Source organism: Choloepus didactylus, chromosome 6 (assembly GCF_015220235.1).
Source record: "Choloepus didactylus isolate mChoDid1 chromosome 6, mChoDid1.pri, whole genome shotgun sequence".
In the NCBI taxonomy this organism is placed as follows: domain Eukaryota; kingdom Metazoa; phylum Chordata; class Mammalia; order Pilosa; family Megalonychidae; genus Choloepus; species Choloepus didactylus.
The window spans coordinates 102,333,780-102,348,252 of record NC_051312.1 but is presented as its reverse complement, the minus strand read 5'-3'; the positions used below and the strand labels follow the sequence as shown (position 1 = coordinate 102,348,252).

At 42.5% G+C, this 14,473-nt stretch overlaps 1 long non-coding RNA gene across 1 annotated transcript; it reads right to left on the bottom strand.

The window, feature by feature from the left end:
* Positions 1-275: 275 nt before the first annotated feature.
* LOC119538190 lies at positions 276-14,442 on the bottom strand. Its single transcript, XR_005217522.1, has 3 exons — positions 14,380-14,442; positions 1,234-1,364; positions 276-960 (listed from the first exon to the last, which is right to left on the bottom strand). It is a non-coding gene; the product is annotated as an uncharacterized LOC119538190 (long non-coding RNA).
* Positions 14,443-14,473: the final 31 nt, after the last annotated feature.

Here is a 14,473-nt window from a genome sequence, read left to right as displayed (position 1 = left end):
GTTTTTGGATCTTCATTCTCTCCTGCCATAGATAGGCTCTCTCCATGTGGGAAGGAAGATGTCCATGGCATCAGGATCACAAATGCCAGAGGCACACACTCTCTCCAGGTGTCTACATATTAAATCCCATGACATGATTTTGGCCCTTTGTGGGTCACATGCCCTTCCCTTAGACCAGGGCTCAGCAAACTGTGGCCCACAGACCAAATCCTGCCAACTTCTCTTTTGGTATAGCCTGCAAATTAAGAATGGTTTTGCCATTTTTAAATGGTTGAAAAAAATCAGAAGAAGGATAATATTTTGTGACACATGAGAATGATATGAAATTAAAATTTCAGTGTCCATAAATAAAATTTTATTGGCACACAACCAAGCCCAATCATCTACATATTGTCTTTGGCTGCTTTTGCACTGTAACAGCAGAGTTGAATAGTGGTGACAGAGACCATATGGCTCACAAAGCCTAAAATATTTGCTATCTGGCTCTTTACAGAAAAATTTTGCTGACCTGCCCTAGACCAATCAGGTTAACAAAAAGATAGGACACTCCAGCCATATTTGATTTGTGTGTCTAGCTGGGTAGCTGAGAGATAACTGGGGGTTAGTGGGTTGAATTGTGTCCCCCAAAAGAGGTATGTTCAAGTTCTAACCCTGAGTACTTGTGAACATAACCTTATTTGGAAATAGGGTCTTTGCAGATGTCATCAAGTTAACATGAGGTCATACTGCAGTGGGAAGAGCCCTAAATCCAATGACTGGGTCTGTATAAGGATAGGGAGATTTGGAGACATGGAGAAACAGACATAGGAAAGAACAGCCTGTGAAGACGGAGGCAGAGTTGGGAGCGATGCAGCTACAAGCCAAGTCATGCCAAGCACCACCAGGAGGACTTCTTCCCTAGGGCCTTCAGAGGGAGCACGGCTCTGCAGACACCATGATTTCAGACTTCTAGCTCTGGAACTGTGAGAGAGTAAACTTATGTTATTTTAAGATGCGCAGTTGGTGGTAATTGGTTACGGGAGCCCTAAGAAAGTAAGACATGGAGTAGGAAGAATAATAATAATACAATCATTGAGCAGTTACTATGTGCCAGGTACTGCTGTAAGTGCTTCATTTGCATTAACTTCTTTAATCTTTTCAAGAACTCAAGGGTAAGTACTTTAAAATTTCCATGTGGTAGATGAGGAAACTAAGGCAGAGAAAGGTTAAGGTTAAAAAAGTTCAAAAACTTACACTGTGAACAAGGAGTAGAGCTGAGATGAACCAGGCCACCTGGCTCCAGGGTTCACTCTTGACCATTATAGTGGTCTGTGGCAGCAGAATGTGGCATGGGTTGGGGTGGCTTCCCTGGTTAAAGCGGGGTGCTGGGGAAGAGAAACAACAAGATATCCATGACAGAGACAGATCTAAATGGGTTTGAAAATTTACTTATCTTCTTAGAACCTTGGTTTTCTCATCTAAAGAGTTATAGTTGAGATTTGCACTTTAGAGTGGTAGTAATGATGTTGTTGAACATTTATTGGGTGCTTATTCTGGGCTAAGGCTAAGTACCTTATGTATGGTGTCTTGCTAAGGAAACCAAAGCTTAGAAAGGTTATGTAGATGGCCCAGAGTCACATGGTGAGGCAGTTCCAGGGCCTTGATGAGACACCATGTCCATCTGATTCAAGAGCCTGGGCACGTAGCCACTGCTCCACACTGCCTCCCCTCCAAGGGGATGAAAGGATATAAGATATCAAATTGTCCTAGCACAGAACCTGACACATTGTAGGCACCCAAAGCTAATCTCCTTTCTTCCTCTTTCTTGACTTTTCCCATTCACTTTATGGAGATGTATATGAGCAAGGAATTCATATGCATCCTTGAAGAGTTCTGCTGCCTCTATCTTTTAAGTAGAAATTAAAATTAAAAAAAAAAAAAATTCTCTACAATCTGTCCTGCAGTCAAAAAGGCAGAACAAAAATAGCAAAGGTTCAGAGAAAGGCAGTGAGAATAATTTGTGGCATGCATGGCACAGTAGCATGCCATGAAAAGAGGAATTCCAAACCCTGGGATCATTTCATTTGGAAAGGAAAGCTCCCAGAGGCACAATGTTTACAGTATAAGAAACTGAAGACAGGTATAGGAAAGGCTAATCAGGGATCTGGTATTTACTTTCCCCCCAAAATACAAGAACCAGACTGCTTAACGCATTGTATAATAGCCGTGTCACCTTCCACTTTGGAACACTATCAAAGTGAGCTTCACCCTCCCTTCCTACTGACTATGATGCCAAAACCACACCTCCAGTCCCAATCTGTACACAGGACTCTGAAATCTACACGTACAATTCAGAATCCGGAGATTTCTAGCTGGAAGGTACGCTGATGCCATGCAGTAGGGCCTCTTATGTTATAGATGAAACTGAAGCCCAGTGAAGTGAAATGTGTAATGATTTGTTCAAATTTACATGGAGAGCTCATGGCACATCTAGATTTAATCTTGGCCTTGGGGTCAGATGAACTGGGTTGGGGTGCTGGTTAATAACTTTTCTGAGACTCAGTATCCCTATTTTTAACATGGTTGGAGGATCAAATAATGGTTATGAAAATACTTAGTAAATGTTAAATGAATTATGGTCTAAGTCTCAGTTCAGTGTTTTTGTTTTGTTTTGTTTTCTTCTCTCTGTTATGCTGCTCCTTGGAATTGCCTGATGTAGGAAAAGAGTGCAATGCCAGATTGTTGGGGGAAAAAAAATTAGAAGATGCAGCACTCCCCCCACCCACCTCCCTTTACTTCCCTTCACCAAAAATAAAGTACAAACTTCAAAAGAAACAAACTTGAAAATGGTGAACATTGGACTCAGAGACCTTTCCCGGAGTGAAACCCTGTGGTCAGATATTGGCCCGGGCAATGCTTGAACAACTTGGTCACCATCCAAGTCTGTTTTCAGTGGGGAATAAAGTTCATGTTTTGGAGGCAGTATCCTTGACTTTTTATCCTGTTATTCAAATATTTCCTAATAATCTTCGGCATTTATACACTCAAGGGACCTTGCAAGGAAAAGGATGCAGGACTCCAGTCTTTTTTCCTTCCTTTTGTTAATGAATAGATGTTTTCCTTCTGAATTCATCAACTCTATCACCCTATTTTTTTTTTCCATGTTCAAACAACCCTACAAGAGGTGAAATGGTAAATGGGAAACTCTGTAAGTTACCAAGATTTGGTTTGCACTCAATGCTCTGAGTGCCTTTTCAACAGGAAAAACCTAAGTAGAGAGGGATTGAGATTTTAGCACGTATATACATACTGCATAATTTAGCTGAATAAGAACGGGTGTTTCTGGTGCCACCTATTGGTCATACTGTAAGATTGAACCTATGCAGTCTTTTTGGTAATGAAAATGAATATGAAGTGGGATTTATGCTATAAAATTAAAAGTTACATATTTCAGAAGGCTGGCTGAATACTGAAATGGAGTGAATGCTGCTTGAACACTATCTTTAGTCACAGCTACTTGGAAACGTAGGACTGTGTTGCTATGCGATTTTTGCCTTGGTTTACTCAGCAATTAAACACATAAAAATAAAGGAATATATAACTAGGCATAATCTCTGGAAACTCTGAGATTGATGAACCAATACCTAGATTCAAATTACTTTTGTGATACAGAACTGCTGTGGTGGCCCTGCCCAGACCTCCTTTTACTAGCCTGTGCACCCAGGCAGTTTGTCCCAGCCACCCTGGGGGTTGGCTGATACAGCTCACAGCCACCCCCTTCTCTGGAGAATTGTCCTTGGGCAAGAGGGAGTCACCTTGACCAAACGGGAGCCACAGTGACCAGGAGGCCAAGTGCACACCCCCCAATCTCCACAGCCAGTGGCCAATGACTGGTCATCTTCAGGGGAGAGGTGGACAAAAGACTAGCCCCTTCACCTCCAGGTGGGGCTAACTCGGTGGTGCAATCTGTGGGTCAGAGATCCCCGTGGGATCAGGCAGGGGGAGCTAGACCCCAGCTGAGGTTAAATTCTTGTTTAGCCTCTCTTTCCCGTCCTCTCCTGCTTCTCTCACTCCCCTTCTCCTTAAAAACATTCTTTCAATAAATTATTTGAACAGAAATCCCTATCTACTTCTAAGGAACTTGACCGAAGACAAGAACTACCCCAAGGAAAAACATATCTCCACAATGACGAACGCCATGAGCAAAATACCATTTTGGGTCTGTGAATGTGGTTTTCCCAACATGCTTGGGAGGCCAAGCTCTGAACAGAGAAACTCTCCTCTACAGGTGACAAAGCCCAGACCGAAGGACAGCAGCAGAGCTATTGCACTGTGGGTCAAAATGACCAGGGCAATGATATAAAATAAATCCTTGAAATGGCACTCTGCCTGAGGTTTCTGAGAAATGCATTTGGGGTTTCAAAATAGAACATCCGTGCTAGCATTAGACCTCGTGCTCCCAGAGGCACTGAGAAATAACTTGGATTGGAGGATTTGAGGCTTTACATTTCTACATTTCTACATTTGCTGGAGGAGCTAGGCCTTTCTGGCTTGTGCCAAAAGAAAACCTTGAGGAAAGAAAAAAAAATTCTGCCACAGGACAATTGTGGAAATCTCATAAGAATTGTTGGTTGATTTATTTGGGTTTGGGTTGTAGAAGTTCCAGCTGGTTCTCCAGAAATGGTAGTGCCAAGTAAAAAGTAGGGAGCTGCAGGTGTAGTTAGGCTTGGGTTTGAATCCTGGCTTGTTTTCTCATCTGCAAAATGGAAATAATACTATTTACCTATCAAAGTTGTGGGGAGGTTTAGAAATAGTATAAATGCAGTACCTGGTAAATAACAGATAATGAATGAAGGGTGGCTATTTTACTGCACTAGAGCTATAGCATCTACTGATCAGTCTGATCTCTATCACTAAAAAAAGGTACTATTTGGGGCTATTTATTTACTTACTTGTTTTTTCAATTTGTTGTGAACCCAGTGGGAAGAAAAGATACTATATACTTAAAGATCTATTGGAGAACTTAAAGAGCTATTTTTATTTTCTTTCTTTAATCCACAGATCACCATGCTCCTTCCATGGTGAAAATCAGTGGAAGGGTCTCATATGATATAAGGCCATCAGGTATGATTGTGCAGATTGTAAAGTGCACAAGGGCACTTTACAGAGGTGAGTTGAGCTAAAATCTAGCCAACCTTCTCTTATCAAGCTGTGAACCTCATAGAGCTGTGTCCACCTAGAGAGGCTGGCTTTATTAATTCTCACAGATATTGAGCTACAAGTGGTCCTGACGTTGTGCATGCCCTTTATGCAGAGTGAGAGCCCCTCTTGTTGGCAGAGGGGATTATGGGAAAAAGAAAACCTAAGCATCATACTCTCCAGACCCAACATCTCCTACCTACATTCCCCACTCTCAAAGACAAAGCCTGACAAAGATATTTGATCCCACAGTAATTAGCTGGTAGTGGCCTTCTCAAAATATGGTGTCTAGCTCAGATGTTCCTGTATCAGTAATACTTAAGATGGAGTCTGTAAAATTACCTATACTAGGATCACCTGGGGTAGTTGACGGAAAAGGCAATTTCTTGAGCTATACACCTAACTATAGATTCTAAAATCTCTAGAGACTATATTAAAGAACAACTTTCTGAGATAATATTAATCACTTCCTCACAGGCTTGCTGACCAGAAAGAAGGCTTCATTGGTCAAGGATTCCCTTCATTCACAAAGTCTACATGATGAAGAGTTGAATATTCCTTAGAAAGGCTCCTCCTCCTAGAAGAAGCCCAAAGATGCCAAAAAACACAGGCTTTCTTTCCCTTGATAACCTCCCCTCACCTCACCCTCCCACATACACACAAACCTATCTCTCACAGGGATCCTCCTTTCCTTCCTCTTTCTTGTTTCTGACTATAATAGATGGAAGAACCTTCACTCCAGCAGGCAGAGGCATCTAGGTGATGGCTATCTATCCTCTTCCTTTTAGAATCACATTTAGCATTCTTTATTGTTCTTTCTAGAACCCTGAGGTAATTCTGTGCCTGGTTGACATTCTTGACACTTAGGGAATGTCTATATAATAGATTCAATTATAGGACTTCTGGCTATTCAGTTAATCATGCTTTCACTATAGTATAGGCCTTAAATAACAACAATTAATATAAAAGCACATTACTGCAGACATAAGTTTTGCCAATCAAAGAACAAAATTGAGTTGTCCTATAGCCAATAACTATACTATGAGGTATATACATAGAGTTGTGTCAAGTTCCTTTGCTCAACTCCCAGGTAACAATTTCTAATATTCCAATGTCATTGAATAGTAAATCCATTTTTAAAAGAAGCATCAATTAAACGTGGTCTCTATCTTCAAAAAATTCAGTCTGGTAGAAGAATACCTAATGGAAGCACCTTGTGACAAACAAAAGCCTATAGCACTTAAGGGATTACCCTTATTAAGGGGTGAGCCTTGAGCTATAATTTAGATGCATCTAATAATTTACCAGCCACTATTTCATTTTCACAACAACCCTACTGGTTTGATTGCTAGGTCAGTTATGATGCTTTCAGGTGTAAGAAACTGAAAGCCTAACTAAAAGTGGCTTAAACAGGAAGAAAAATATATTATCTCATTAAACCCCACATCCAGAAACAGGGCTTGCTGGGGTCAGTTAATTCAGCAACTCAACTACATTGGCAAGAACCAGGTTCTTTCCATCTTTCTGCTCTCTCATCCTTAGCATTCAGCCTATGAGCTTTTTGACAAGATGCTAGCCACAGTTCCAGCCATCACAACCTCACACAACATCCAAAAGCTGGAGTAAAAGGAACAGGCCGATCTTTTTGTCATACCTTTTTTAAAATTAGGAAAAATGCCCCAAAAGAGGAGCCCTCCATCCTCATTCCCAATTTCCATTTCCATCTCATTGGCTAGAAATATGTCATATACCCATTCCTAAACCAATGACTTTGCAAAGGGAAAGATTTATATCCAACTACTAGGAATGGTGGGAAATATCCCATCTTCCTCTGAAGCACTTGACAGCCTGATACCTTGCTGTCAGAAAGGGAGAATGGTTTGGATTGGGTTAGTGTGGGTGGGGAGGGGCTACTGGCTAAACAACCAACAGTGTCTGCCATAACTGTATTATCTCCATTCTAATGTATGGACACTGAGACTCAAAAAGGTTGCGTTGACTAAAATCAAACAGCTGGTAAACTGTCGAGTTAGGATTTGCAGCCAGATCTCTCTGGCTCTAATATGCTTGCTCTAGCTGCAGAATGATTCAGCCCTTTACTGTGACCTTGGGCAAGTGCCTTAATTTCTCCAGATCTTTTCTATCACTGAGAAATAGACATAACAATAGTCCCTACATTTTAAAGTACCATATTAACTGATAGTGTGTGCAAAGTACTTTAGCTATTATTTGCTGCCCCTGCCATAGTATAAACAGGCACACTTTGTACAACTCCAGGGAGCACTATTCACCTGGAATATAAAATGAATTATTTAAAAAAAAAAAAATGAATTATGCCCCTCGAATCTCATGATAGCTTCGCCCTTACTAAGAGGCACAGGTAACTTACCCCAGGTGAAAGAAAGGTAACAAGAGCCTAACACTAAGAACATTCATGTATTTAGGTTTTTAATTGTCACAAAATCCCTAGGGTGATAAAGAAATTTTTTTTTTTTTTTTCCCCCTTGGAGAAGAGTACTATGATGGGTCTTCATTCTAAGGATGAAACAGACTTTCTTGATTTCCTGACTGGAAAATAACGTCAGTCAGTCAACACCTTTTCCCAGGCACTTATTGTGTCACATGTGTTCTAAGTGTTGAGGTTTCAGCATGATGTACTGAGTACCAAACATGAAGTCAGAAGGTTAGAGCCTTGCTCTGCATCTAACTAGCAGTATCAGTGCAGACAGCTAGTTAAAATTTCTCTTTCTCTCTGTGTCCACATTTATCTGCCTGCAAAATTGGGGGTAGTGAGGTGATGAGACCAAGTACCTCGGTCCCTGTTCCCTAAGGAACTTTCCATTTCTAACATTCTTTGAGCTAGGTAGCCTCTGCGTTTCTGTCTAACAGGAATACTGTCCCTCGGACCTCATATTAGCAGGGACAGTAGAAATTAGCAGGGACGCCTGCTAATGAGGTAGAAATAAGAAAGTCATTCAATTTAGCGCCTTCCTTCCTTCCTTCCTTCCACCCATCCATCCATCCATTATGGAAACTGTAGGTTTACAGAAAAATCATGCAGAAAGAGTCCTCCCCCTCAACCCCATTATTAACACCTTGCATTAGTGTTGTACATTTGTTACAATTGATGAAAGAATTGTAGAAATTGTAGAAACTGATGAAAGAATGTAGTTCAGGGTTTACATTAGGATACTCTGCGTTGTACAGCCCTATGTTTTTTTTTTTACATTTTTATTCTAGTATCATATATACAATCTAAAATTTCCCCCTTTTAACCACCTTCAAATATATAATTCAATGCTGCTAATTATGTTCACAATGTTTTCCTACCATTACCACCATCCATGACCAAAACATTTCATCACCCCAAAAAGAAACTATGTACAATTTAAGCATTAACTCCCCATTCCCTACTCCCAGCCCGGCTCCTGGTAACCTATATGCTAGTTTCTGACTCTATGAATTTGCTTATTCTAAGTATTTCATATCAGTGGGATCATCCAATACTTGTCCTTTTGTGTATGACTTATTTCACTAAACATGATGTCTTCAAGATTCATCCATGTTGTTGTATGCATCAGAAATTAATTCCTTTTTTTGGCTGAATAATATTCCATTGTATGTATATACCATATTTTGTTTATCCATTCATTAGTTGATAGACTCTTGGGTTGCTTTAATCTATTGGCAATTTTGAGTGAACATCAGTGTGCAAATATCTGTTTGAGTCCTTTCTTTCAATGCTTTGGGATATATACCTAGAAGAGGGAATGTCAGGTCATATGGTAATTCTATACTTAACTTTCTGAGGAACTACCAAACTGTCTTCCACAGCAGCTGCACCATTTTATATTCTCACCAACAATGAATGAGTGTTCCCATTTTGGTGCATCCTCTCCAACACTTGTAATTTTCAGTTTTTTTTTTTTTTTTAGCCATACTAGTGGGTGTGAAATGTTACTTTGTTGTGGTTTTGATTTGCATTTCCCCAATGGCTAATAATGTTGAACATCTTTTCATGTGCTTTTTGACCATTTGTATATCTTCTTTGGAGAAATGTTTATTTAAATCCATTTTTAAACTGGGTTGTATTTATTGTTGAGGTTTAGAATTTCTTTAAAATTTCTGGATATTAAACTATCAACTATGTGGTTTCTAAATATATTCTCTCCTTCTGTAGGCTATCTTTTTACTTTCATGATAAAGTCCTTTAATGCACAAAAGTTTCAAATTTTGATGTGGTCCCATTTATTTTTTCTTTTGTTGCTTATGCTTTGGGTGTAAAGTCTAAGAAACCATTGCCTAACACAAGGTCCTAAAGATGCTTCCTTATGTTTACTTACAGGGGTTTTATAGTTCTGGAGCTCATATAGGTCTTTGATCCATTTTGAGTTGATTTTTGTATATTGTGTGAGGTATGAGTCGACCTTCATTCTTTTGCCTATGGACATTCAGTTTTCCCAGCAAGAGTCGTTGAAAAGGCTATTCCTTCCCAACTGAGTGGCCTTGGCCATAGATGTGAGGGTTTATTTCTGAACTCTCAATTCAATTCCATTGGTCTATATGTCTGTCCTTATGCCATTACCATGCTGTTTTGACTACTGCAGCTTTGTAATAAGTTTTAAGATTGGGAAATGTGAGTCTTCCAACTATAATCCATCACTAAACACTTGCTAATGGCTTGAATGATGAATGAAATGAAATAAGGCTGTGAAGACACAAAGTGTGTTTACTTATTTTTTGTCTCTTGCAGAATTTCTTCATTGTCCATCTGTACATTAAACCATCACCACCAATAAAGAAGAATGTCCTATGCCTACTAAGCAATATGGATAGCAGAAGCATCAGGATTTTGATTTCTTGACATGCAAGAGCTCTGTGGTGACTTGATTCTTCTCTCTTGCCTAGTGGCGCAATGGAATAAGTAAGGTTTGTTACTTAATCTTTTGGAGCCTCTGATTCCTCAACTTGATGCAAGATTAGTTTTCCCTCCCATGTCATCTAGTATATATGTTTTTGCTTCATAACTAGTCTGGGTTCAGCAGAAGATAAAGCACCCAGACTATTTATAAACTGGTGGGATCTGGCACAACTTCTCCCTAAGCTTCTGTTGTTTCACAATAAATCCCCAATCCCTATGAGGTTTTAGTCCCAGTGAATTTTTCCCTCAAAAACCAAACAGGGTAATAATGAACAACTTTCCTGCATTTAAGTCTTTGTGAGTTCTAAATGTTCTGTCCAGATTCAAAGAAGCTGGTTTCTTCATGAGTGGTTGCAATAAGACTTTTCTTGGCAGCTACTGAATATGGATTAGTTGGATTGTTTCACAGGAAATAAAAAAGCAGGCTCTAGGGGTGACGACTTCAGCACTTAATTGGGTTAGCAAAGACCTGCAAATGAGAGGTTTTCCTTAGGAGGGAAAGGATGTTTACGGCTTCCATCCCTGCTAGGTGGTGGATTTTAACCTAAACGCTAGTCTTCCAATGTAGCCTTTAATTTAGGAACCATCAGAAGAATCTATTAGAGCAGAAAATGTCAGGTTGAAAAATTAACACATCACAGGAGTTAATTAGAACCCAGCTTCTCATTAGATGCAAATGGAGAGCCTTCGAATGCCCAAACAACCTGCTGAAGTCAGATTCCTTCCAGTTCCAAAGAGGCTGCAGGAGGGTGAACTGAGGAAGCAGACAGCCACTCAAGCCAGAGTCACTAGGGTCCCACGGCCTGCCTTTTGAGTCAACTGATGGCCCTATTCATGGGTTCCTATCTTCTCCTCCTCTGGGGACGGTCTGTATGTCACAGGATGGATATCCCTTTGCCTGGAACCCCCTCAGGGAAGTGTTTTCTGTAACAAAGACAAACATGCCATGCCTGTCACCAGGGGCAGACTGTCGACTGTGTAAACCACTCCCTGAGAGGGAGGCTGAGGGGGCTCCAGTCCATTCAGACTTGCTCTAAGTCGTGGTCTTTGTTTTCTTTCCACATTCAGACTGAAATGTGATTCCCCTGGCTTTCTTTTTTGGTAAATACCAGCGACCAGCTCCTAGCCTGGAAAGAAAAGCTGTTGACAGGAAGAGTTTCTGATGGGGAAGGGGCTTCTCGGAGAGTTCTCAAAGGAGACAGCTGCTTCAAGCAAGTTGAGTCTGGGATGCCGGGGCTAGGAATGAGAGGTCAGGATCACAAAAGGGCTGTCTTTAACTATGGGTTAGGCTGGGTGTCCAGCAATATCTTCTGGGAGAGCAGTACCATGCGCATGAACTTTAAGGCCAGGCAGACATGCATTGAGCCCACTTACTAGCTGTGTGATCTTGCACAAAATGCTAGACTCTCAGAACATCAGTTTCCTCAAGATGTTATGATAAATGAGATAATGTATGCAAAGCGTATAACACAATACCTGGCACAGAGTAAGAGATCTATATGAGTTACTTGTTATTGATTTGATAATAGTGTTCCTCCACCAACACTTACGGTGTTCCCTGTATGTGCCTGTCCCTATGCAAGACACAGGTCCTGATCCTTGACCTCATGGAATTCATAGTCTAATAAACCATGTACACATACCTTTAACACAAAACAAGTGCCCCCCCATTCCATATGTACCCTAGGAGAATTTGCCAATTGCACACTAACTCTGCTTTGTTAAGCAGTTCAGGGGACTGCATGTCATCCCCTTCTGAGTAGCCTTCCAAACTCAGCTAGCCCTGCCATCAATTTACATACAATTCTCCATGTGTCCTGTCACCCCAGAGTTACAGGTGTTCGTTTACTCTTTGTCTCTTCCTGTGAGGTCCTGGAGGGTGGGTGTTCTAGTTTGCTAACGCTGCCAGGATGCAAAACACCAGAGATGGATTGGCTTTTATAAAAGGGAGTTTATTTGGTTACACAGTCACCGTCTTAAGGCCACAAAGTGTCCAAGGTAACACATCAGCAATCGGGTACCTTCACTGGAGGATGGCCAATGGTGTCCGGAAAACCTGTATTAGCTGGGAAGGCACATGGCTGGCATCTGCTCCAAAGTTCTGGCTTCAAAATGGCTCTCTCCCAGGACGTTCCTCTCTAGGCTGCAGTTCCTCAAAAATGTCACTCTTAGTTGCACTTGGGTTGTTGTCTTCTCTTAGCTTCTCTGGAGCAAGAGTCTGCTTTCAACGGCCGTCTTCAAACTGTCTCTCATCTGCAGCTCCTGTGCTTTCTTCAAAGTGTCCCTCTTGGCTGTGGCTCCTCTTCAAAATGTCACTCACAGCTGCACTGTCCCTCTGTCCGTCAGCTCATTTATATGGCTCCAGTGACTCAATTTAGACCCACCCTGAATGGATGGAGCAACACCTCCATGGAAATTATCCAGAGTCATCACCCATAGCTGGGTGGGGCACATCTCCAAAGAAACACTCAAAGAATTACAATCTAATCAACACTGATAATGTCTGCCCACACAAGATTACATCAAAGATAATGGCATTTGGGGGACACAATATATTCAAACTGGCACAGTGGGCATCATTTTTATTCATCTCTGTAGCCCAACAGTTTCATGCATTACCCAGCACAAGCACAGGAGATACTCAACCCTACAGCTGATTTCCAGCTGGGAACTTCTCTCAAGGAAATAGCCCTGCCCCATCTTTGGGACAGGCCTCCTTTGGGCTTCGGTTTGGTTGGTGCTGTCATTTTCTAACTGTCTCTTTGGTTCTAGCATCAGTTTCCTCATCTCTGTAAGGGGGCTAGTAGGGCCTCTTTCACAGGGAGGCCCAACATAGTTCTAGGCACAGAGCCAAATATCCCTCCCCAAAAGTTGACTCCACTCCTGAGCTCTCAGTAAGTCTAGTTACCAATATATTAAAAAACTAAGACTACAAGGCAGAATACAAGCACCACATGAGTGGTACAGACATTCTTTCAACTTGTATTGAGCCCCTGCCATGTGCCAGAGACTGGGCTGAAATGGGAGAATAAAAAAATTCATAAAGACTTGGTTCCTGTCTCCCAGCCCTAGGAAAATGGTGGCAAGTGATGGAAAAAAGGATCTCAGGAAGCAGGAAGCCCCTTACCCAGATCCTCAGGTCTGGACTGCTGAGATGCCTTTGGCACCAGGCTGGAAAGGAGGAGGTAGTCCTATAACTGACCACCCCTTAGCCGTTCAGAAAAAAGAAAGAAACAAACAAACAAACCCACCCCACAACAACAGTAAGCAAGCTATTCAGTATCTACTTTGTGCTAGACACTGAGCTAAATGTTTTATAGGCATTATCTCATTTAACTCAGAACAACTGTGTACAATAGGTATGAACTTCCCTATTTTACAGATGGCCTGTTTCAGGCTCAGAGAGGCGCAGGAGCTCCATAGTCAAGAAGCAAGTAAATGGTTTAGGAATCCACCTGCTGGGGGTTCCATTGGCCCTGCTGGGAAGCAGAAGGAGCTTGGGCCAACATAAAGCTCCTGGGGGCTGGGAACGAGAGGGGAAAGTTGGATCGCACCCCAGATCGCGTGATCCCAATATCACCAGGATCTGCGCAGAAGCAGAATAAAGAAGAAATGGGGGGCAGGCTGCAGGGGAGGAGTGTCCGGGGTCTAGGGGAGGAGAGTCGCGGTGGCTGGGCGCCTTCCTCGCCCCCAGTGCACAGGTCAAGCCTCTCCCCTCCCGCCCTCCCAACCTTATTTAGAAACCGTGTCCCCGAGACAGGAAGGGCGGCGGGCCGAGAAGCACGGAGCGACCCAGTCTCATTTCCTTTCGAATCCCCCTGTGGAATTTCATTTCATATGGTGAGGAAATCGGAGCGCGAGACCGCCGGCTGGTCGGCGGGTCGGGGGCGCCTCCCCCAGTCCGGGTTGGAGCCGCCAGCTCCCCCGCGCAGGTCGGATGGTGTCTAGGGGCGGAGAGAGTGGGCCGGACTCCAGCCCTAGCGAGTTGGCAGTGAAAATAGCTGCGAGCTCACGCTGTACCAGGCACCGAGCAGAGCGTTTTACGCGTTATCTCTAATCCTCCCAAGTCACTTTACGGATGAGGAAACTGACGCCAAGAGGTTTGGCAATTTGCTCAAGGTCACATAGTCGGGATTTGAAACCACAATCTGAGTAAATCCAAATCCCGTGTTCTTTGTGTACGTTTCTCAGCTTTATGGGGAGGTGGCCAGGGGGCCGAGGTGACAGCTGGAAGGAGAAGGAAAGGAAAGGAGACCGTCCGATAGGGGAGCACTTCTCACCTGGGACAGGAGGGGACGGATTGGTTGGGCCGGAGCGACCCGGCTGCGCTCGGGGTGGGAGGAAAGTGAGCGCCGGGAAGCGGGGCGGGGCGCT